General features: G+C 34.9%; 1 protein-coding gene across 4 annotated transcripts in view; it reads left to right on the plus strand.

The window, feature by feature from the left end:
- LOC149773693 (uncharacterized) overlaps positions 1-25,342 on the plus strand; it is a 79,587-nt gene that overhangs the window by 31,812 nt on the left and 22,433 nt on the right. For 2 of the 4 annotated variants that reach the window (XM_089946102.1, XM_089946103.1), the window contains exons 2-3: positions 1-49; positions 11,426-11,524. The exon at positions 1-49 is cut by the window's left edge and continues 45 nt beyond it. The gene's annotated coding sequence lies outside the window, so the exon portion shown is untranslated. The remainder of the gene's footprint in view (positions 50-11,425; positions 11,525-25,342) is intronic. The other 2 variants (XM_089946104.1, XM_089946105.1) reach the window with 1 other exon arrangement.

The following is a 25,342-nucleotide window of genomic DNA, read 5'->3' on the forward strand; positions in this document are numbered from 1 at the left end:
CGAACAGGTTATAAATGTGCTTTAACCTCCGAGTTCTAACTCAAGCAAGGTGAGTTTAATAGTTTATGGGGAAGTTTTTATGCAAATGTATGACACCGCATCTACGTAAATAATATAAACATTCATGAGAAAAAAAATTGATTGCTACAGTTAAATCAAAAGTCCATATTTTTGCATAACTATAATAAATCAAAACATGAAAATAGGATTCATTTTACCTGAAAAGTCTATACAGACTCATTGCAAAAAGGTTTAATCAACCCGGTCCCAAATTCACATTTGCATTTGGTATATCCAAAAACTATTCCTGAAGCAAAGTGACGATTACGGTCCAAATACAACCAATTTTATCACTTGAAAATTTTGAAAATTATTGTTGAGTAAACAGATTGATTTAGTTCATAATATATGTCAACCAGGACCTATATGAGATAATTTTACTTGTCATGAACCCAACGTTTCTTCTGGTGAGGTGACCACTCTAATATCTGATTACTCAACTAGCTGTGCTATACTCTCCTGATACCGTTGTGTAACTGAGGGAGGTGTACATGCCTCGCGTCAATTTCAGGAACAATACAAGGCCGAATGCTGATCGCCTGCTATAAAATGGATGATATCCGTGAATTAATATGAAGAGAGGTCTAAGAGTTTGAAACCCAGGAGTCTTTTTACTACAGAGCTGTAATTTTGAAATTATCTTAAAACGGTTTTGTACTCTGATGTGTAGGAACTGTATTAAATAGAAAATAAAGGAAATTGAAATAAAATGTAGTATCCTCGGCAGGTATTTGAAACCAAACTGGATATTTGTAGTATCCGACAAGCCCTACTTAGTACAGATTTAAATGATCTTCATCAGCTTATACTTTCCTCATATCGGTATAATGTGTGTGTGTGTGTGTGTGTGTGTGTGTGTGTGTGTGTGTGAGAGAGAGAGAGAGAGAGAGAGAGAATTTGGATTTTCAACGTAGTTTTAACAAATTTTCAGTCATATCGCTACGATATCTGCAGTGTGACAGTTTAAAGTGATGTCTAGCACTGGGGCATCATGCCGCAGACATGTATTATGATGTCCCACCCAGTCACATTATCCTGACACCAGGCCGACCAGTCCTAGCACTAACCTCTTAATGCTGAGCGCCAAGCGAGGCAGTTGTTTGTACCATTTTTGTATATCTTTGGTATGACTCGGCCGGGGATCGAACCCACGACCTGCCGCATCCGAGGCGGACGCTCTAAACACTTGACCACCGGAGTGGTCTTATCGGTATAATGTAATATCGGTATAATGTAAGTTTATACAACGGTTGGATAGAAAGCATATTAAATGGTACCTGGTACTCCAAACATGTTGACGTTAGTATTGTTACGACCTTAAAGAGTGGTGGCCCCGAGTGGTCTAAAGCGCTCTACGTTACGGATCATTGCCATCTCACCTCTAGCTGCGTGGGTTCGAGTCTCCGATTCTGCCAATGTGGGTATGTGAGTAAGCTTGCCAGTAGCTTCTCGTGGGTCGGTGGTTCTTTCCGGGGGTTTTCCCGGGTTCTTCCTCCACCATTAATACTGGCCGCCATGAATAGCCTATCGTGTGCTGAAAAATGGCGTTAAACCCTACAACAACAACAACAACCTTAAAGAGTCGACTTTGTCTCCAGTTAGCAATGACCTCTATACTCTGAGGAAAATTGATTAAATAAGGTTTACTTTGATCTTTAATATGCTGATTCTTAAATAAAAGCGACATGAACTAAAAAAAAAATGTTTTCATTTGGTATGCATTGTATATTTCTATTTCAGTGACCTTGACCTTTAGGTCATTGGGTGTCTTGTTGCCTCTATAGGGACTTCTCTGATCCTTGACTCTCTTAAGTTTATTTTATTGTTACAGAGAGGCAAGAAGAATGGGCACACCTTGAGTTGTTCCCTTGATACAGCCTTGTTTTGCAATGCCTACACAATAGCTAACGTGGTTTCCTCTTTATTTATTGTTTTATTTTTATTGATTTTATTATTTTTTTTAAAATATCAATGTAAATTTGTAAACGGGTTTACAGCATTCAAAGTAAAAAGAATTATAAACCGTTTAAAATTAGTTCTTACACTGACTATTGTAGACGCTTTCGAAAGTATTTGGATTAGAGTGTTTAAAATGTTGTTTCAAATGATACATTGTAAATAAAAATAAATTGTGTGAAAATATTGGTATGTTTGCAGATATTGGCAACATCTTTACTGGTTTAATAAATAAATAGTCATGCCATGGAGTTACGAAGATTATATATGGAGTAACAACAATCATGCTGGTACCTACTGTTGAAACTTTAGGAAATTGTATTTTCTGTAATCGGTTTAGTTGTGCTTATATTACAATAGATATTACAATGTAAATCTTTTACTGGATATTCTAATCGAGATTCAAAATGTTTTTGCAAGACAATGTCACCAAAAATGTGATCTTCACATTAACAATTTGTTAAAAATGTCATTCTTTACCTGAGGTGTTCACATTTTCCACGCTGATATCGACCATTAAACTTTGGGATTGTAAATGTCCAGCACTGGTGTTTAACTGATTAAAGGCTGAGATAATGCAAATGTTTGTACTCCAAAAGTAAACAAAAACTACTCAAACAGAGTAATATTATTAATAATAATAAATGTTCCAACAAGTAATGCACTAACTTTGATACGTCATCTAGGGAACATGCTTGTTCGCGTTCTTTAAGTTGGTTTATCACGACCAATAACTTTCGTTTCTTTGTCAAGCTTGCTCTGAAGCACTCTGAATTCCTCTATAATCACGAAGGTACTCATAAGTTGGCGAATTAAGTAGCTTGCTTTTCTGCTTTTCTTGCATTAGTGTCTAATTAGTGCCATAAATAGAGAAAACTGACTCCAGCTTTGCTGTCGACCTGTGTCATGTTTTTCCCAGTGGAGATTGGGGGAAAAGGGACAATTTTTCTGATTTTAATTTTGTGTGTGTGCATGTGTGTGTGTGTGTGTGTGTGTGTGTGTGTGTGTGTGATATTCTATTTGCATTCTTCTTGTGAGAAAAAGTCCGCTGAAATATTTTTGTCGTATAATAGTCCCTGATATTAGTTTATAAATAACAGGACGCTTCTTAATGCATAAAAAGTTGCAAGCTTTTGAAAACAAATTGACCATTTGTGATAAAGTGGACGTCTAAGTAAATGCTAGACAACTAATCTCATCACCTAAGCAACTATTCCTGTAATCAATAGAAAAAGTTTAAGTTTTATTTTACATTTTTTCCACCTATCAGAAAAGCTTGAAGGCAAATGGTGTCAGGTCACACGTTAGTCCAGTTTATTCAGAATAAATAACATATCATTTAGTCACCTCAGATATAGCAGATGGTTGTTTTTAACAAAATAAGTTTGCAGTAACATCAAACAGATTGGTCAACATCTGAACAAATTTGTGGCTTTTTTTAAATCATTGTTACCATATGTAATGAACATATGTTTTTGTTGTCTGATGGTCATTCAACCCTTCCTATATTAAATCTGATGGAAAAGTCTTGACAGATTTATACTCATGTTTGCTTTGCCCCTCTCGTGGATGCCATCCTTTGCAATCACTTGATGATGCGATTTTTATCCTGCTTTGTCTTCAATATGTCCCAAATTAGCATTCAGAAGCTGGTCGTCAGATCATAGGTACAACCTACCAAAATGAATACAAAGTGCGTACCAGACAACTGTCAATTTTGGCTAATAAGTGCTTTTCGTAAGACCAGGATAGTGTCTTGTATCGGTCCGTGGAAACATAAAAAGCAATTCCAAAAGCTAGGAAAGAGCTAGCCATTGTGAGAAGCATACATATGCTTCTCACCAGCACTGCGGACAAAGTTAACTGGTAGTTAAATGTGTGTCCCAAAAGATGAAGGAAGCATATTATTTCAGCAAGTGGGACTGCAATTACTGAAGCAGAATTTATGCAGTAGGTCTGTGAGCCCTGACTATATATAGAGAAAGTCAGCAAGTGAAGGGAAGGGGGAAAAGAACATTCTAAACCGTGTAAGGGCACATGACTTAAGATGAATAGAAAATACACCAGTCAGGTTGGTCAATGTGAATATATATATATATATATATATATATATATATATATATATATATATATATATATATATATATATATATATATATATATATATATATATATATATATATATATATATATATATATATATATATATGGAGCATTGTCAGCGCTAACGAAAAAATGTGCATCTATGTTGAGTAGTTAACAGTCCAGAGACAGGACCAAGAACAAACAGAGAAGAATGGACAACAATATCTCAGATGACAAAGATGAAAATGATGATGATGACTGATGTGTATGCAATTTGTTTGTGTTTTGGAAGATCCGGAAGAGTTGAATTAGGCAAAGTGAGATAACTCTCAAATACTCTAAGTATGTGACATATGTTTCCCATGGGCATCTTTCTACTTGTCCTATTCAGTAGAATGAACTATGGGGATAATTTTACTTGTCCTATTCAGTAGAATGAACTATGGGGATCGTTTTATTTGTCCTGTTCAATAGAATGAACTATGGGGGTCGTTTTATTTGTCCTATTCAGTAGAATGAACTATGGGGATCCTTTTACTTGTCCTATTCAGTAGAATGAACTATGGGGATCGTTTTATTTGTCCTATTCAGTAGAATGAACTATGGGGATCCTTTTACTTGTCCTATTCAGTAGAATGAACTACGGGGATCGTTTTATTTGTCCTATTCAGTAGAATGAACTATGGGGATCCTTTTACTTGTCCTATTCAGTAGAATGAACTACGGGGATCGTTTTATTTGTCCTATTCAGTAGAATGAACTATGGGGATCCTTTTACTTGTCCTATTCAGTAGAATGAACTATGGGGATCGTTTTATTTGTCCTATTCAGTAGAATGAACTATGGGGATCCTTTTACTTGTCCTATTCAGTAGAATGAACTATGGGGATCGTTTTATTTGTCCTGTTCAATAGAATGAACTATGGGGATCGTTTTATTTGTCCTATTCAGTAGAATGAACTACGGGGATCGTTTTATTTGTCCTATTCAGTAGAATGAACTATGGGGATCATTTTAGTTGTCCTATTCAGTAGAATGAACTATGGGGATCGTTTTATTTGTCCTGTTCAATAGAATGAACTATGGGGATCGTTTTATTTGTCCTATTCAGTAGAATGAACTATGGGGATCCTTTTATTTGTCCTATTCAGTAGAATGAACTATGGGGATCCTTTTACTTGTCCTATTCAGTAGAATGAACTATGGGGATCATTTTAGTTGTCCTATTCAGTAGAATGAACTACGGGGATCGTTTTATTTGTCCTATTCAGTAGAATGAACTATGGGGATCATTTTAGTTGTCCTATTCAGTAGAATGAACTATGGGGATCTTTTTATTTGTCCTGTTCAATAGAATGAACTATGGGGATCGTTTTACTTGTCCTATTCAGTAGAATGAACTATGTGGATCATTTTACTTGTCCTATTCAGCAGAATGAACTGTTTCATTCTTCCATGAAGTATTAATTAATTGTCATTTGCTGATGTCTATGATGCCCTAATTTATTCATAAAACTCCAACTAATGTGGGTTTTTAAAAAAAATATCGATTTAGATTTAGTGACAAGCTATAAACCTGATCTTGTTCCTTAGTTGAACTGCTTTTGAAAATAGGTAATACTGCTATATTCCACTTCCATAGCCAGGTGTATATACATTATATCTTTTTAAGGGCGTGTGCAGAATAGGCTGACGATTCGTATGTCATGAAAATACATGGGTAGTAACCCGTAGATCAAGAATGAGTGTTACGTTCAACTTAATTTTCTGGTGACAATAGCCGCTTTTAAAACGGTTAGCATTGCAGCATTTTGATTTCGTCAATCGGTCGAATTAGGTATACGTTTTATGAAATAATTGGTGTGTATTATCTGCTATCCTCAAACAAATTGTGCGTTTTGCATTAATATTGACAACACTGCTAATTGTTAATATGACACTTTGTAGAAATTTGCCTGCCATGGTGGGGTCAAAATCTATATTCTATCACAGGACTTGTGCTTTCACAGAAAATCGATAATTGACTGTCATAAAATTCACCCAGTGACTTTGCTGTTTTTGCATCTCATCAAGTATTCTGCCTTCTGATTCAATATAAGTCTTTAATTAATTTTAAGGAAAAGAAGAACAATAAAATGACATTAAAAAAACTCCATAAATCGAGAATATTACTTTGGACAGAGAGTGTTGCGTGTACTTGCAACTTATTTTCATGTATACTACGTATATTAGTCTCAGATAGAGATCGTTGTTTAGAGCGTCACCGGGTTCGATCCCCGGCCGAGTCATATTAAAGACATAAAAATGGTACTAGAAGCTGCATCTCTTGGCGATCAGCATTAAGCGGTTAGTGTTAGACTGGTCTGCCTTGTTGTAGGATAATGTGACTTGGTGGGAAATGATGCTGCATGTAGGCTGCATGATGCCCTGGTGCTTGGCATCGCTATAAACTGCCACAGTGCGGACATCATAGCGATATGACTGAAAAATTGTTAAAGCTACGTTAATAAAATCTCTCTCTCTCTCACACACACACACACACACACACACACACACACACACACACACACACGCACACACACATCATCATCATCATCATCATCATCATCATCATCATCCATCAAAGTAAGTTGTTTCTTCATTAATGGATACCGTATATTTACTCTGATCATGACCAAGACAGCCGAAGATGCGCCAGCCATAAATATACTTGTCAAAATTACATGGTCTCTTTGGGAAAAATATTTCTTCACATGAAGGAACCTGAATGACTCATTTTTTATTTGATTCTTCTCAAGTGTTTAACAAAGGAGATAAATCTATTTGCTGTGCGTTATTGCTCGCTAAGTAAACACTGCATATTTTACATACAAGCTGAGCACTTCACGGGCAGTTTTGAAGAGAAATGTTTGATCAGCTAGAATATCAATATGTCAAGACAAATCGAGAAAGTGGTAAATATAACAAGATGACATGAAAATGGGAAGTCAAAGCTTTATGACTGATTACACATTATCTCTTTCAAAGTAAGAAGGAAAAAAAAACAATGAAGCTGGCTTATTTTGTGCACAGATTCTCCTAAATATATTTACATATGCGACAACGTTTAATTTTAAATCATAACGGCAAACGTTTTCTTCATTTTGTGAACTTGTGTAGGAAATGAATTAAAAATGATCGTTGCCTATGGTTTGATTGACTTCAGTTATCTTGATGGCAGCCAACATACGCACAAAAATGACCAATCAAGGACGTTTCGTTTTTGCGAAAAAATATTTAACCACATGGTCTTTTTCATGCAAATATTAGTAGTGACTGTGTTTCACACAGAAGGTATTGATCATCTTTAGAACGTAGAATTAAAGCAAAGGCCATGCCGCCTCCAAGAAATCTTCGATACACACCGTCTTCACAACCAAACGGAGCTTTGGTAATATCAGTGTTGCAGATTACCAATACATTCTTACCGTATCATTACTTAAACAAGCTATAAACCTGACCGTCTTCCTTAGTTGAACTGCTTTTTGAAAATAGGTAAAACTGCTTTATTCCATTTCCATAGCCAGGTGTGATTTAGATTTTTAACTTAGCTTTTAAAAAAAATGTCTGTCATGTAGCTACGGTGTCTGCAATGTGGCAGTTTATAGTGATTTCTAGCTCTGGTGCATCATGCAGCATCGTGTCCCACCCAGTCACATTATCCTGACACCAGGCCGACCAGTCTTAGTACTAACCTTTTAATGCTGAGTAGCAAGCGAGGCAGCTGTTAGTACAAGTTTTATAAGTCTTTGGTATGACTCCGCCGGGATTCGAACCCGCTACCTCCCGCATCCTAGGCGGAGACTCACACCACTAGGCCACCGGAGCGGTCATATTCATTATATCTTTTTACACTTTGGTCCCTACGCCAAAAATATACTCAGTTAAACAATTTCATAAATATCCTTTTGCGATATATTTTTTATATTACACACTGCCATCGAAAACTCTTAGTCTGTCATAAAAATGAAGTTTACAAAATGTTTGTTTTTTGTTTTATATTAATAAGACGTCTACAGTACCAAGCGTCAATTGTAACTGATTTATTTCCAGTCACATTTTATTACTACTCAGTCTAATTATTATTGACCTTTCATAGTGCTTTTGCTATAAAAGAAATTAACGTTGATGAATGTATTTTAGAAGATATCAAACTTGTCATGACAGTATCCATTCCTTAATTTAACCTGTATAAGAAAATAAAATAAATGACATGATCTGTGTAGGAATGTAAAACAAATGACATGACATGAGTAAGAAAGTAAAATAACTGACATGACCTGTCCAAGAAAGTAAAACAAACGATATGACCTGTGTAAGAAAATAAAATAAATGACATGACCCTTTGTTGTTGTTGTTGTTGTTGCAGGGTTTAACGCCATTTTTCAGCACACGATAGGCTATACATGGCGGCCAGTATTATAGGTGGAGGAAGAACCCGGGAAAGCCCCGGAAAGAACCACCGACCCTCGAGAAGCTAAGAAAGTAAAACAAATGTGTGAGAAAATAAAATAAATGGAATGACATGTGTAGCAAAGTAAAGCAAATAACACGGCCTTGAGTGAGAAAGTATAACTAATGACATTCTGTTTGTAAAATAAAAGAGATCTTAGTATAATGAACACTTTGACTTGGTTTGTTGTCTTTTGTTATTGTTGTTGTTGGGGTTTTGTGTTATTATTGTCTTTTTAAATGTATTCGTTATCACTTTTCTTCTTTGTTTTCTGTGATCCTAAAATGTTGCAAATTGAACAAATAATTAAATAAAAGAAATCGTTAGTTTCATAAACTGTCTTAATTTCTATAGTCTTGTTGTGGTGTATAACTATATTCAGTGTATCTACATGCTATCCTATTTATTATATAATAATTTCTCTCTGTTTTTGACTGGATGTCGAATATTCTTGTCTGAACACATGCCTTTTCATATCCAATGTTTCGTAACGCCTACCATGTCAAAATCCAGAGATAGGGATCTCATAAAATTAACTTGCATTATAAAAGCGTTAGGAGCATAATGCAGTTTTCTAAAAAGTCATTTTACTTTATCAGAATTCAACTTAATTGCAATCACCACATACCTCATTCGCGTGTTCTATGGGTATGTTCATCGAAAATGTCTCTTAAATTGTTTGTTGTTGTAGATTTACATTTTGACCACATACACACAATAAATAAATTATAATTCCTACTCAGTAAAGGTGCGTTTCTCTTGCTTGTTCATTTCCTTTTCAATTTACTTTATTAATTGTCAATACCGTGCAATGAAATATGAAATAATGAACGTGTACTGTTAAAGAAATCTCAATACAAATACTATTTTCGAGCAAAAGTCCATGTAAACCGGTTTAATGAGGAATCAGTCAAATCTGTTTATCTTATGATGTAGCGATACTTACCAAATAGATTCCAATGGGGGGGGGGGTTCTAATAAAAGGAATAAGCTCTCCATTAATAAGAAGAAATCTACTATACAGAGATTTCGGGTCAGAAACTGAATTTTGAGATGTGCGTAATAAATAATTATGTTGTGAAATCATTCTATAATTTAAAACTACTCCAAAATCGTAAAATTTATGTTTATACTGAATACCAGCCTTGCCAACACATCGCTTTAAAATATTAAGAAAAAAAACTTTTAAAATTGTTTCTTCGTCTTTTTTGTTTTGAGACCACATGTTTCTAACATAAACAAAGTGGCTTGATTCAAACACTCCTTGAAAGGCATATCTGGTAGAAAATCATTCCTCTTGTTTCTTCTGTGTCTTTCACTTGTTCTTTTATTTTTTCTTTATCATCACCTTGTACACGTCTATTTGTACCTGTCTCGGATGCATGTAATCATGCCATGCATTTATTTTTTAAAAGCTTAGAGGCTTTCTTTGTATGGCAGAGGTATTTCTAAGTGGTTAGAACACGAAACCAATCCCATCTGTCCTCGGTAGTAATGATGTCCTATATGGATTTTATGGAAAATTAATGATACGCAGTTTTATGGAGTCTTTGGAATTTAACAATGTGGAGTGATATGGGGTCAGTAGGAAATTAACATTAGCCCGTTTCATGGGGTCCGTTTAAATCTAACATAGGCAATATGTTTAACGTTAGTCGATACCTTTACATTATGGGTATGTGGGTGGGGTATACTGTAGCAGTATAGGTCAGTCTGGCCTCTAACGGATCAGGCACTGTTAACAATGTCCATAGGATCAACATGGTGTTGTTGTCTGTCTAAAATGTAATGTTAAAAATGTCTAAAGGGTTACCATTATGGGGTTACTTGGGGTTGTTTGCGGTGTAACGAGAATTTAACATGGGAGTGCTATTAACCAATACCCAGTGATCTGCCATCCAAAATCCAGTTCTATTATTCAAAACCTAGTAATATACTATCCAACAATCAGTAATCTACTGTCCAATAACCCACGTCTTCTATGGCACTCTAGCAACGAAAATGGCAATCTGGTGACACTGGGAATTAATAAGACGGCCGCCAGGCATTACATACAAATTACCATGCAATACATCGGAGCAGTCTGACAGGAGGCCATAAACGTATAACAGTTGAACAATAGTCCATACACCTGTCATACGATACACGGCAAGAGTGAGACAGGTGTTCATACACGTACCATGCAGTACATAGGGACAGCCGGAGAGGAATCCATAAACATACCATTTAATATATTGGAACCTTTGGAAATGAGACCATTGACCTGCTGTACGATACATAGGCACATTTGGACAGGAGTACAACAACTTATTTTTATTCGAATGTTTACCCTGGGAACATTCATTTAAATTATATTCTTAATGGTATGAATAGGTTTCGAGTTATTTCTTCGCTTAACTTTATTGAACCTTCAATTTCTCTAAAACAAATTAATTCGATTTACTTGACGATATGACAATCAACGCTTCACAACCGAAATGAAAATAAGCTCAAATACAAAAAAAAAAAACGTAAGTCTCCAATGCAATAATGTATAATAAAAAGCGACTAACCTTACATTTAGCCTAATGGAGTAATCATAGCGCCAATTATGTAGAGACCTCTATGTATGACCTATTTATATTGAAATCATCATTTTATTTGAATTAATATGATCAATCATGTTGTGCATTCCATTATCATAGCGATGACATGAGTAACAAACAACCAATCATCATTGCTATGACATGAGTAGCAAACAACCAATCAGCATTGCTATGACATGTGTAACAACGATTAAGTGCTGATTTATTTTACACACTTTAGTTCATATGTTTTTATATTTATTTCCAGACATAGCCACAAAACTAGGAATTTGGAAAACATGCGTATTAAAAGGTTTAGGACGACACTTCTCTACACGCTGTAGAAGCTCTAATACCTAAAATAACGGTATGTATCACAATTTTGTCTGATATAGACTTAGTGGCTAAAATAACGGTATGTATCACAATTTTGTCTGATATAGACTTAGTGGCTAAAATAACGGTATGTGTCACCATTTTATCTGATTTGCTGGCAATGTCTTTTTGGCTTGGTTAATATTTTTGCTGGCAATTATGACAGCTTATATGATTCGAGCTATTAAGGAACTACATTATCAAACCCAAACCGTTTATTTTCAAAAGGTATAAATAAAAATATAAGGCATCCTTAAGATGACTTACCAAAGTCATTGGCTTATATATGGTATGGAGTACTATAGGGGTATATATGGTATAGAATATATGGCATTACTAACCTTATGGGTATATATATATATATATATATATATATATATATATATATATATATATATATATATATATATATATATATATATATATATATATATATATATATATATATATATAAGTGTAAATACATATCGGTATATCATGTTGAGAGGTGATATCATTACATACTGTAGTTTGAGTGTATATACATATCGGTATTTCAGGTTGAGAGGTGATTTCATTGATTTCATGATATACTGTAAATTGATTGATATACATATCGGTATTTCATGTTGAGAGGTGATATCGTGATACACTGTAGTTTGATTGATATGCATATCGGTATTTCATGTTGAAAGGTGATATCGTGATGTACTGTAGTTTGATTGTATAAACATATCGGTATATCATGTTAAGGGGTGATATTATTGCATAATATAATTTCATCGAATACATCGGTCTTTGATGTTCAGATAATACTTATTTGTAGAAAGATGGAAAAGAGTTCTTTTTAAATTCTCTGCCTAACGTTTTTTTCTTCTTTCTACAAGCTTTTAATTAACTTGCTACCTTGTGCACCAAATGTAATACAGTTTATGAAAAACGCCCACAAATAGGACATGGTGTAAGGAATAGGCCACAAATATGTACTCAGCAGGCAATGTCTTCAAAATGTTTGGGGGGGGGGGGTCGGAGGTGGTTGTTTGTTGGGGTTTGCTTTTTTAAACAACAAGAAAGAATTTACAAAAATGTTTTAGATCGAAGAAGACTTGTCTGACTGATTATATTTCTGTGACCGCTCCGGTGGCCTAGTGGTTATAGTGTCCGCCTCGGATGCTGCAGGTCGTGGGTTTGATCCTAGACCAAGTCATACCTAAGACTTGCAAAAGTGGTACTAACAGCTGCCTCGCTTGGCGCTCAGCATTAAGTGGTTAGTGTTAGGACTGGTCGGCCTGGTGTCAGGATAATGTGACTGGGTGGGACATATGCTACATGTCTGCGGCATGATGCCCCAGTGCTAGACATCACCATAAAACTGTCACACTGCTGACATCATAGCGATATGACTGAAAATTTGTTAAAGCTACGTTAAAAATCCAAATCGCACTCACATCTCTGTGAAGATATCCTTATTACGTGCATTCCGACAAAACAAAATTTGTAATTGATCGATTCAAACTGTTTTGGACTCATCAAAGACCACGCTTCAAAACCGTTTGGTCACTAGAAAATGGCACGTAGCATATTATAATCATGAATCGAGTAGGTGAAAATAAGTTACCGTACCATTTCGAACAATGGGATAGTTATCTGGTTATCTGGTGTAGTGTCTAGTGTCTAAAGCAAGTAGAATTTGTATGTGATCCATGAGGCGGTGAGATTCTCCTTTAAGTCTCTGTGTCAGTGTTTGCAATGCTTAACCTCCACTCAGATCTCGACAAGGACCATCTTACCTCAATGGCAGCTGAATTCGAACTGAAAAAAGGGCGTGACTCGTTTTCTTTTCATAGTGTCTCATCGTCTTTCGCAGTTCATGTTGTGTTGAACAAGGAGTAATTTTCATAAAGTCTTGCAAATTGTTATGGGGGTTTTGATGATTGGTGAGACAGAATTATTGAATTTTGGGGCAAATATTTTACTGTCCGCTAAAGGTTAAATAAAGACAATTATTTATACAAAGATCTGATAAGTGAATCAAAGAGCTAATACAATATGTGAATGTTTAGAAATTGTTGATTATTTTCGTTGACTGATAGATATAGATAATCATTCGGTGTTTTGATTGATGCATGTATCCGAAAGGTATGACCTATTATGACCTTGTCAGTGACATGGCCCGCGTGGTACGTGTTGCTTGTTCCCATACATGTCCATTAAAAAATTAATCAATGTCAACTTTTGTTTACATTACTCCGACATTCACTTCATCTCATTCCACTATCGTTCCTATGGACTTTACTTAAGACATTACTAGCCCATTATTTGCACCAAAAATGGCAAACTAATGAGCATACTTTGTCCTTTTAATTCAAGTGTGTCTGTTATATTTCTGTTCAGAGACCTTGGTGAGAAAACCGTGGTCTGCAATACTCGTTAAAAATGTATAGAATTCAGGTTGAATTCAAAGGCATTTTTCTCGAAATATAAATTTGTATACGGTTCAACGTTATTTGCAAGTAAACGAGGCTATGCAATTCTTAAAAATGATTTATTACAGAGACTCATTGAAGAACTGACATAGTACCAGAACAGTTTTTTCCTTTGTTATTTAGAATATCATTTTTGTACTGGAGGATGAAAGACTGTAAATGGTGCGTTTACTGTCCCAAATTGACTTCTACAGTCGAAGGATTTGGCAGTAAAAGGGCTGCTTGCTACAGGATTAGCAACCACTAACATTCCTAAATTTAAATATACAATGTTGTAATTACTATTATTACATATCTTAGAAATTTATGCCGAAAAAGCTAATATAATGTTAGTTAACCCATACTAAACGTCAGGCTGCTAGAATGGCTTTAACATTTGTGAGATTTTATTATAGTTTTCACTGCTTCAAAATATTCTATTCGACAGTTGTTTTAGCATACCTTTAATATTAATCCCCTCCATCCACTCTTTACTTACATGAAATGTGAGGCTGGGACTGAGCTACTTTTTTTAAAAAAATATACTTCTTCGGCTAAAATTGTGCATTTTTTAAATTAGAAAGAAGCACAAATTTCAAAAGCAACTTTGACAGAGATCACGTAAGTGAGACCAGTGTTGCTTAGAAACGAGAGAGAGAGAGAGAGAGAGAGAGAGAGAGAGAGAGAATAAGCAATAACTAAGTCTGACCGATCGATTCTGCAATGTGTTTTGCAAACAAGGATACATTATCGCAAGATAAAGTTCCTATCATCAGCTTTATCGCAATAAAACCGTAAAATGATATTTGTTTGCTTAAGTGTTGTTCTGTCACTCCATATAAATCGTTGACACTAAACGGAGCAAAGCAATTTTGATACCTTTTGGATGCCAGATTGCCATTATACTGGAATTCATCAAATGGTAAAAGCGTTCCATGATCAGTCCTTTAATACTTACTCCTAAGAACTGAGAAATTAAAATAAAATTGAAATATATAAATGAACTTCAACCCAAGTTTCTTAAAATCTCTCTGGAGACAAAGTGGACTAGTGTAAGGAACTAAACGAATAAAATGAAAGTCGATTGTTGTAACATAAGGTAACTAATAAATCTCTTGCTTTACCAATTGCTGGTGTCATGTTTCCTTTAATAAGGACGGCTCAAAGACGATGACCTAAAAAATCCTCTAAGTATGTATGTATTCTGGCATTCACCTTCTCCGTTAGATGGCATTTTGTTTCACCTTCTCCGTTAGATGGCATTTTGTTTCACCTTCTCCGTTAGATGGCTTTCACCTTCTCCGTTAGGTGGCATTTTGTTTCACCTTCTCCGTTAGGTGGTGTTTTGTTTCACCTTCTCAGATGGCATTTTGTTAAGGCATGGTCGGACTCTACCTTCTACTGAGAATGCCAAAGAAACAGTATTCGTATCCGTATTTTTGTTTTAAAAGCGAGTACAAATCGACGTCATTAAATTTTTTTCGAAAAACTGTTTAACGCCGGGATTGTTGTTGTTTTAAATATTCGCTCATTCCTTCCAACATATTATATTATATGCAGCATTTTCAAGAAATGAACTGACCTCAGCTATATGACTGGCGTTTGCAGCGTGAAAGAGACAATGGATGTGATAAAGGGGATAGGTCATATCTGAACATTTTCGTTCTGGTAACCTTTTTTTAATCTCTTCAGATACATAATTTTTTTAAAATATTGCTCCAAAAGGAATCGTCAGTTGGATTAGGTATCTGAAATATATGCCACTGTCCGTCTTGCCTCAACACAGGTGAAGGTCGACGGCACATGCTATATCCATGTTAGAACAATCCATCATATCAGCACATACTGAGATCAGTTTACGCTCTCGTCAAAGCCATGCATGTGAAATTTATTGTCAAGGATTCGAGCTTTAAAATTTAAAAAAATAATTCAAGCAATCGATAATATCTGTCATTTTGTGTGACCTTGACCCAATATAATCATGTGTAAGTTACACGGTGTTTAGAACGCATTCTTAATAACACAAACACTATTAAAGGGGGAGGGGATATTTAAGGACGACACTTCACATCTACCAGGAGGGTCAGGGGCAAAATCAGAAATTACTTTTACGCGAATAGAAAGAAAGCAAGTTGAAATATTATTAAGTGTATATGCCACACTCACATTTTTGTATTCCTTTTGTTATTCTACAAGTAGTAAAATAAATTTACAGATAAAAAGAGTCTCTTCTCTTTCTCCTTACTCCGGACGTCACAAGAGCACTAACTCCTTGCATACTGAGAGAATCTTAACCAAACTTCAAACTTCTGGGTCAAATAATTGGTTTCTTCAGGTGTAAATCGTTAGGCTGATTGATCTCAGCTAATTCCTTTGCACAATTCATTCAGAAAGTCTCGTCGCCATTTAAACTTCAGTAGCTGAGAATATGTGTGGCCTTAAAGTCGCCTCAAGAATAAGGATTTTAAAAATTATTCGTGTGCATCCGAGACGATCAACAACATTATCTATTTGGTTGAGTCAAACTCTCATAATGATATTTGTTTTGTTTTTTCTGTTAATTTGCTTAGTTTTTGTTTGGCAATGAAAGTAAAGTTTCTCGTCTAAGGATACAACACATCAGCTCATAAGGCTTGTCTACGAATCGAACCTAATACTCCTGCGTAGAATTTCACCACTCTAACCACTAAGCACCTCTCTACAGATTTTATTCTTATGCGAGAGTTATTCCATCCTTTGGAATTTCTTACCACGAGATGTGAGTAATTTAAACCGGAAGTAAATGAATGGGATCCTACTGCTGACTGCCTCCCATAAATTGGATATCAAAGCAAACACCGTGCTTTTCCATTTGATATGTTCTTTTCGGGGCTATAACCATTTCAGTTTATTAGTAGTTCATTTTCGGTCCAAAATACTTAATATTTTTACCGATTTTCTCAGATAATTATGTAACTAGATTCAATATAAGTATAGTAAATTTTTCTGGCTCTCAAATGTCGAATAACAAGAGAATTAATTGCGCTTTCTCTGAAACATTCTTCAGAAGTAATGAGCTTGTCTATGAAACGAAAAGAAACTGTAGCGAATATTCGCAATTTTTTAAATCTCTAAATGTTTGTTTTTCTTATAAAAACTGTATTATTCCCTGAGAAAATTATTATGTATCCAATGCAATGTTGTTTTGTTTTTGTTGCTTCAAAAATTGAATCCATGGTGGTCTTTTATCTGAAAGTTATCATTTTGCTTTTGGTCCTGATTAGAAATCGCTTCCAGCCCTAATATAACACTGCACCCTATACATTCTGTGTTTCATCTCATATATCTTACGACACAACACGGCTTACTTCTGTTCAAAAGCCTCCTCTCGGAATTTAATACTTTTTGCCCTGTCGTTTACTTGCGTCTTATGAGTTCCTAATTGTAGAGTTCGCACTCAGACACTTTGTTCTAGCAGAATATTGGATATCATTATTGCTAAAAATCACTCCTTTTATTGACTACCATTCCCAGACTGTTCCACTGCCTTTGTATTAAGAACGTAGTTTTATTTTATTTTACAGCATGCTCAGTTTTTGACATGTGCAATTGCGTGCCATGACGAGGCCAAACTCTATATTCGGTTGCCGATAAAGGGGCACTTACATGACACACTGAAACATAAATCTTCATAAGCTCATAAAAAATACTTCTCAACAGTTTTACAAATATAGCAAGTACTAACTAGTACTTCTTAACACGGGACTCTCTTCTTAAATATGGATTTTTTTATGTTCCGTAAGAGTGCACTGTTCATGAATAATAGGGGAAGAATACTGAGAGAGAGAGAGAGAGAGAGAAGAAGAAGAAGAAGAAGAAGAAATTAGAATTAAGTGCTTTACGAGTTTCAACCTTCCTTTGATTTGCTATCCCTAGTTCAGAGTGATACGCACATACATACATGCATGCAGACATACATACATACATACATACATACATACATACGCTTTGTTGTTTATCATATGCTTGTAGAAGAAGCTCCTGGACCAACTTTGTTTAACCCAGTCATGTTCCTTATTGACATACATCGATAAATACGTTTTAGTTTTTATGAATGCGTTAATGGGACGAAAGTCAAGTATTAGGAAAAGGAGATATCGAAATGAACGTGCAGATAAAATATATCTCAATATTTCATATGCACGAACTTCACTGTAGAATTTACGTTTTCTTGACTGTTGTGTTTTAGAGAGGAAATAAATCTATTCACACTGTTATCTTTGCTTAGTAAGTAAACACATACTTGGTTTTTTGAGCAATTAGAAAGTATTGATGGACAGGACTGTTTGATGAGCACGAAAACGTTTGTTGACCAAGCTATCAGGTAACTAATGTACGAAGACAGTATCTAAATGTTGCGTCCCTGCTTGAAAGGATTTAGTATCCTTTACCATTCGCAGTACTGTCAGAGTTTAAACATATTAAACGCTAGTCAGCTTTTTTTTAATATAGTTTTTTTTTTCGAAGAAACTAATTTGTCGATCACGAGCCAACTCAGCACAAACAAAACTGCCTTTTGTAAAATCAGAAGACGGGGTACAAATCTTCCCTAAAGTTGATAAAAACTTATTTTTCCAAATTTATAAGAAATATTGTGGCCACTGTTATTAATATAGTGTGAAATATTGTAACAAAAAAATTAAAACATTCGTCAGTTGTGATGATCCATTTGCCTTCTGCATACTTTGGTTGAGGTCGATCAGTACTGTATCTTAGAAAAACTACTTCGAACATTTTTGTTTTATGTATGTATGTATGTATGTATGTATGTATGTATGCACGCACGTATGTATGTAAGTACACACATTATTAACTTATGCAATTACATTAAATGTCTAGTCGTCCTATGGTCCACTTGATATGGCCAATTATGGTATCCATTATCTTCGATATTTCGATTTTCCTTGATTTAATGACCACAAATATATCCCCGTATTCTATAATTTGGTAAAAGAGCTGCCTGAGTCAACATGCAGCTAAGCCTAGCTTTACGTATAACATTTAACAACTGAATCATCATTCATATGTCCCATATTACATTCCTGTCTAGGTGGGTCTGTATACAAAATGTCCTTATCATTGACCTTGATAAATAAGTCTGTTTGATAGTGTAATTTATACAGCAACAATTATTGCGATAAGGTTGCTTATGTAAGCAATGTTGCAAATCCTTGATAAACTAGATACAACGCATTGTGGAAAACAGGTTGCAAAATGGTATTGATAATAATCTATTTTATAATATAGGCTATCGGGTACTTAAAGGATTTAGGTTCAACTTTGTTGATGGTGTAAATGTTGACAGAGTAAATTCACATAATAATGCAAATGTGACGTAAGTGACGCCTGATATAATTGACAAATTGACATTGTGTCTTGCTGATGCCTGTTATAATTGACACGGCGAATTGATTAAGAGTAAATGATGCCAATTACAACTGACATGGTGTCTTCACTAGAAGTAAGAGATGCCTGTTGTAACTGACATTGTGTCTTGACTAGAAGTAAGTGATAACGGGTATAATTGACATGGTGTCTTGACTAAAATTGCTGCCTGTTATAATTGAAATAGTGTCTTGACTAGAAGTGATGTCCGTTATAAATGACATGGTGTCTTGACTAAAAGTAAGTTAGGCATATTATAATTGATATGTTGTCTTGACTAGAAGTCAGCGATGTAGATTATAATTAATATGGTGTCTTGACTAGAATTGATGCCTTTTATAATTGACATAGTGTCATGACTAGAAGAAAGTGATGCCTGTTATAATTGACATGGCGTCATTACTAGAAGTAGATGATGCCTGTTATAATTGACATGGCGTCTTGACTAGAAGTAAGTGATGCCTGTTATAATTGACATGGTGTCTTCACTAAAAGTAAGTGATGTCCGTTATAATTGACATGGTATCTTGACTAGAAACTATCTCAGCGGAATTGGCATATGCACGGCACATGTTTATTTTATGCCTGAAAACAAATACAGTATTACCCATGAGTTGCAGACTCTTTCACCTCATGTGTCATGATGTTTCCCCTTACCAGTGTTTTTTAAATATTTTTTATTGCAAAACCAACTGAAAGCGTTTATAAAATTCTTGATCTGGGTACCTTCTGACATGGGTACGTTTCGATTTGGGTACATTTTGACCTGTTCCCTTGGTTAAAGGCCTAAATTTTAGATTGGTCGATCGAAAAAAAGGGGTAGGTATCTTATGATTATAAACTGTACTTCAGTAACCTAACCGTATTAGGCCAATTGTAATAACAAAACACATATTAGTCAATCCCGCGGTGTACTTAATAGTAGTAATAACTGCCCGCTACATATAATTAACTTTGACATGTACTCATTTAGGTGTGAAGCTTCACCTTAAGTAACTGTTTTACTACCCAGTAAATCGCTGCCTATCGTACCACGCCTGCCATTAATTCCTTTTATGGTAACAGTTTCCGTTAAAAATTCCAGTCTGGAGTTGTTAACTAGTAAAAACGAAGTATTTTGCGGTGCTAGTACACCTTCTTTATAATCTGGTTTTGGGTAATGTAATCGGGTACGGAATATAATTATAATTCGATAGCCATTTCTACGGTGGTCTCTATAAATCGACGGTAGAACGCTAACCCTGTAAGCAAGGGTTTTTAATTTGAGACCCAGCGAAGGCCGACTGTTTCACCACCTGTTACCCTAATGTCACATCACTCACATCATTATTATATCTGTTGTAAGTCTACGTAAGTGTGTTTATCACGACCATGCTTTCATTACCCAGTCTGTAGTCGGCTGGATACAAGATGTGAGTAACAAGTTCACCGTTGTAAGGATTAAATTTATGTCATTAAATGAGCCATTCTAAAATCACCAGAATTTGTGCATCTAAAGTTAGTGGGTGTGACATTTATGAAGTTTCATCATCATTAGTCCAGTGATGCGGAAGGTATAGCAATGGTTATAGCCACCATATTATCAGCGAGACATCGTGTGCGATGTTTACTATAGGAGATGGTGCGATGCTGGTGTTTTCGAAAGGTGATACCTAATTAGCGCAGGCACAGTGGGGGTATAAAAATAATAAAACTGATATCGATTTCAGTGATTATTTTTTGTCATTAAGTTATGAGATTGAGTTTCATTAAGTAATTGGCCATTATGTGCATTATTCACAGAGGTAACGTTCTGGAGTATTTTTCGAAGCAATTTGTACATATACCTGCAGAACACTACCTCGTAATGGAAAGTTACAACGTTAAACAGTCCAATGACAGTGATTTACGGTGAGGAATAATATAACACTGTAACTACTGCGTCTGTTAGGTAAAAATGTTTAACGGATAATCAGATGACGATAGGAGAAATGTGTTAACAAAGACAGTCAAATTCGTTCAGAAGAAAAGGGGTAACCTCTTCCTTTTACACTTTGATCTCGGCATTTTAAAGTTCTGTGAGATGCCATACTTCGATGTCCTGAAACCTCCACGATTATGAATGTTGTTTTGAGTTCTCTTCCTTCACAGAGATATCGTACAAGAGATTATTATATCTGGTAGCTCTGCGAGTGCAATCTATCAAGAGCTATCCCCCTTCTCTCTCTCTCTCTCTCTCTCTCTCTCGTTAATCTATATCAGTTTTCATACTGTACATGAATTTGTAATTGTCGTTTCTCAAGGACAAAATTGTTATCTTATTAAGAACACGATCTGTTTCGTCTTGATTTGAATACCGTAATTTTACTAATATCTTGCTAAGAAAATTAGATGTTTCGCCTTGACCTGAATGCGGTTATTCTACTGTTGTCTTATTAAGAATACGAGTTGTTTGGTCATGACCTGAATACCGTTAAAACGAATACGATTTGTTTGTCCTTGCCTACTGTTATCTATTCATGCTTCTCTTATACTTTCAGAAAAAAAAAATTGCCGTTGTCAGTTAAAGACAACCAGTGTGAGGTCCTTTTCAATTGTTATCGGTAAATTTGTATAATTTAACCCCGTAATGGCGTTTTAACAATTGCTTTAGCATAACGTATGAAGACTCGTGCAACTCGTTGTAAGGAATCAGATAAATTGATATCGGTCACGTCTCTAATTTAACTCCCTAAAATTTCATCATCCTGTGTATACTTATTCAACTGGTAGCCACATATCTACCTGAGTATACAATGGAAAACCCGAAGACCTATCGGCACTCTGAGTGGAAGAGCCGAAACTGTCTCTTTGATTATTCCATGATCATCATGTAAACAAACGCTGTGTATTTCTAAAGATTGACGTTTTGGATTTTAGTGTGTGTGTGTGTGTGATTTATCGTTCAAATTCCTTTAATTTTTACTCTTTTTCAATCCATCAATCAGATTGTACCTTATCACGGCAATTACCTTAAGTAGCAAAATCATGCTGAATAACAATAAAAGTTTATATAATTTGTAACGAAATACAATGTCGTTTTATTAATGAGGTAAAGGACATTTAAACGTCAATTTTACAGGAAGTCTTCTATCTACAAGCACCCAACTCAAATTTGAACGAGAATGTTTACACACAGGCAGTTTAGATAATTGGAAAGTGGTTTGATATTTTTTCCAGAATCGAATCAAGCCAGATTTATTGCCAAAATTAATTAGCTTTCTACCAATTCTTGACACTGGATATAAATCGATGTATATTTCGTTTGGTTATGTACTTGAGAAATTCATTATGCACGCTTTCAAACCATTGAGTGTTTTCTAACCCCCAATCTTCACAACCACAAAACAAAACAGGTAAAATTGTATGTTCCAAAAAGAAAAGGAATAAAACTGTAATTGCAATTAATGGGAATATGCGAGTTATTTATTCTTTTAAATAGAAGGTACTTGTTGTTTTCGATTTTTCAACGTTGACTTTCACGGCTTTTAAGCCTTTTGCTTGTGGGTGGGGATAAAAAGACACCAAGTTACTTACATTCATTCCATATAGAAATTGTATATTCTCCAAGTTTAAATTTAAACTAACCAGCTTTACGTATACTAAATATCTGCATTTTTCTTCTTTGTAAAGCTGATATTATATTTCCATATTTTAATATACTCGATAAAGGTATGAAAGATTGGCATGGAAAGAATCTGCATCAGTCCCGAATATTACAGTGTCGTCTGAAAGTAAAATCAAATTTTTAGATACAATTGAAAACTGATTAAATCTATTTTCCCTCTGGAAGAGTCATTTTGCTGTAACGACGATTAATTATATATATATATATATATATATATATATATATATATATATATATATATATATATATATATATATATATATATCTGAAATGTTGGAAAATTGTTAGTGATAGTAGAAATAAATAAAGAGTACACTTTGAGTAACACTTTAAGTTGTTCATGATTCTAAAGATATGGAATACATACACTTTTAATTAAATGTCTGTCCTTTAATATCTAACGTAATAGATTTGGAGTGTACTGCCATTTCTTACAAATCAAATATCAAAATACAGCTGTGATTTGCATATGGGATCGGTTTGTTTATACTAAACACGGTAAAAATCCGTCTTCTGCAGCACTGTTTTGTAAATAAATTCCGATTCTCATTCCGCAACCCAAATCAATGAGTACTTCCGTAATTCAAATCAGTAATTGATACTTTTAATTTTGCACAATATCCTCAACGAAATGTGCAGTTTTCCAGCAATTTTCCAGCAATACTTCTTTGTAAGGCACAATTTAATATGCGTATTGTTTGAGACGTAAGTTGTGATGTGATTTGGATTTTTAACGTAGCTTTTAACAATTTTTCATTCATATTATCGCTGCAATGTGGCAGTTTATAGTGATGTCTAGCACTGGGGCATCATGCCGCAAACATATAGCCTAATGTCCCACCCAGACACATTATCCTGACACCAGGCCTACCAGTCCTAACACCAATCTCTTAATGCTGAGCGCCAAACGAGGCAGCTGTTAGTACCATTTTTGTAAGTCTTTGGTATGACTCGGCCGGGGATCGAACCCAAGACCTCCCGCATCCGAGGCGGACGCTCTAACCACTAGGTCACTGAAGCGGTCTTTGTTTGAGACCATGCATAATTTCTAACGGGAACTTTGTCCTACGGTTCCTATGTTCCTTCGATCTCTTGTTTATTCAGCGTGTCGGAATCGAGCAATAGAATCTTACCTAGATCGGTCTGAGTCAACTACCATGGTGTATGTCAGAGCAGGGCACTTTACGCCAACTGATACGGTACTAAATAGTCTTTCGCGTGCTGACATGTCGCTAAATACTGTCGTAATTTATTATTTCTATGCAACAGAGTGTTATGAAAGAGTATTACCTACTAATAACAATGTCTCATATGGGCGTAAACTCTCTAAAAAGTAGGAAATTTTAAATTTTAAAGTTTCTACCTCATATACCTCAATATGGATTTCTTTGTTGATGTTATAGTGACTGTATTATTCTTTCTGTATTATTTTTTAATTCCCTTTTAGACGCACTGATATTTTGCATATTTTGTCAGTGTGTTTCTTTCAAAACTTGTATTTCAAGTTATTAACAGCTTCAGATTGGAAGCGACGAATATTCTATAATATTGATTATTTTATTCATGTGATTTTGTTGTGTTCCTGTTCACATGTTGTAAAAGTTGCCCATAGCTAAATCTGGTTTTATAAAGCAAACAAAATTAGAGTACTTGATAATCATATCGGGAACTTGATGTATTGTGATGGGACCGTTTAGAATATCAGATTTCAATTCAAATGAAATCAAGATAGATCTCTCATGACATTCAATAGATGCCTATAACATAATAGATCCCTTTCTCGTATAAATAAATAATGGAAAATTGTACTTAAATGTAATTAGACCTTTGGTAAACACATTTAACTGAAGGGCTTTATTATTTTATTCTTTTAGGCTTGTGGCTGTATTTAATTTATCTTTCTTTCCTTAAGAAGAATTTTACTTGAAAGATAAATTCACGAACACCATTTAAATTTTTAAGTGATGATACAATTACTGTGCATTACTCCTTGTTAAGAATGCTTTACAACAAAATGTAAGTTTATACCTTGAAATAGTAAATTTGGCGTACAAATTCCAAACTCTACAATCATCAAACGTGCCAAGAGCCCAGATGTGATAACAGAGTAAACCTGAACAACGGTAAGTTGCATTCTGTAGATACCGCGCAATATGATCGTATTATAAGATTCTGTTTCAGAATATAACTATGCAATTATTTCTCATATTATGCTAAAGATAATAATGATCAATGAATGTGATAGTTAAAAACAAAAGGGCCTAGTGTGAGAGCTTCAAGTTCGTTTTCTGGGTTA

The sequence above is a fragment of the Sinohyriopsis cumingii genome, unplaced genomic scaffold (assembly GCF_028554795.1).
Source record: "Sinohyriopsis cumingii isolate HCF-2022 unplaced genomic scaffold, ASM2855479v2 utg000622l, whole genome shotgun sequence".
In the NCBI taxonomy this organism is placed as follows: domain Eukaryota; kingdom Metazoa; phylum Mollusca; class Bivalvia; order Unionida; family Unionidae; genus Sinohyriopsis; species Sinohyriopsis cumingii.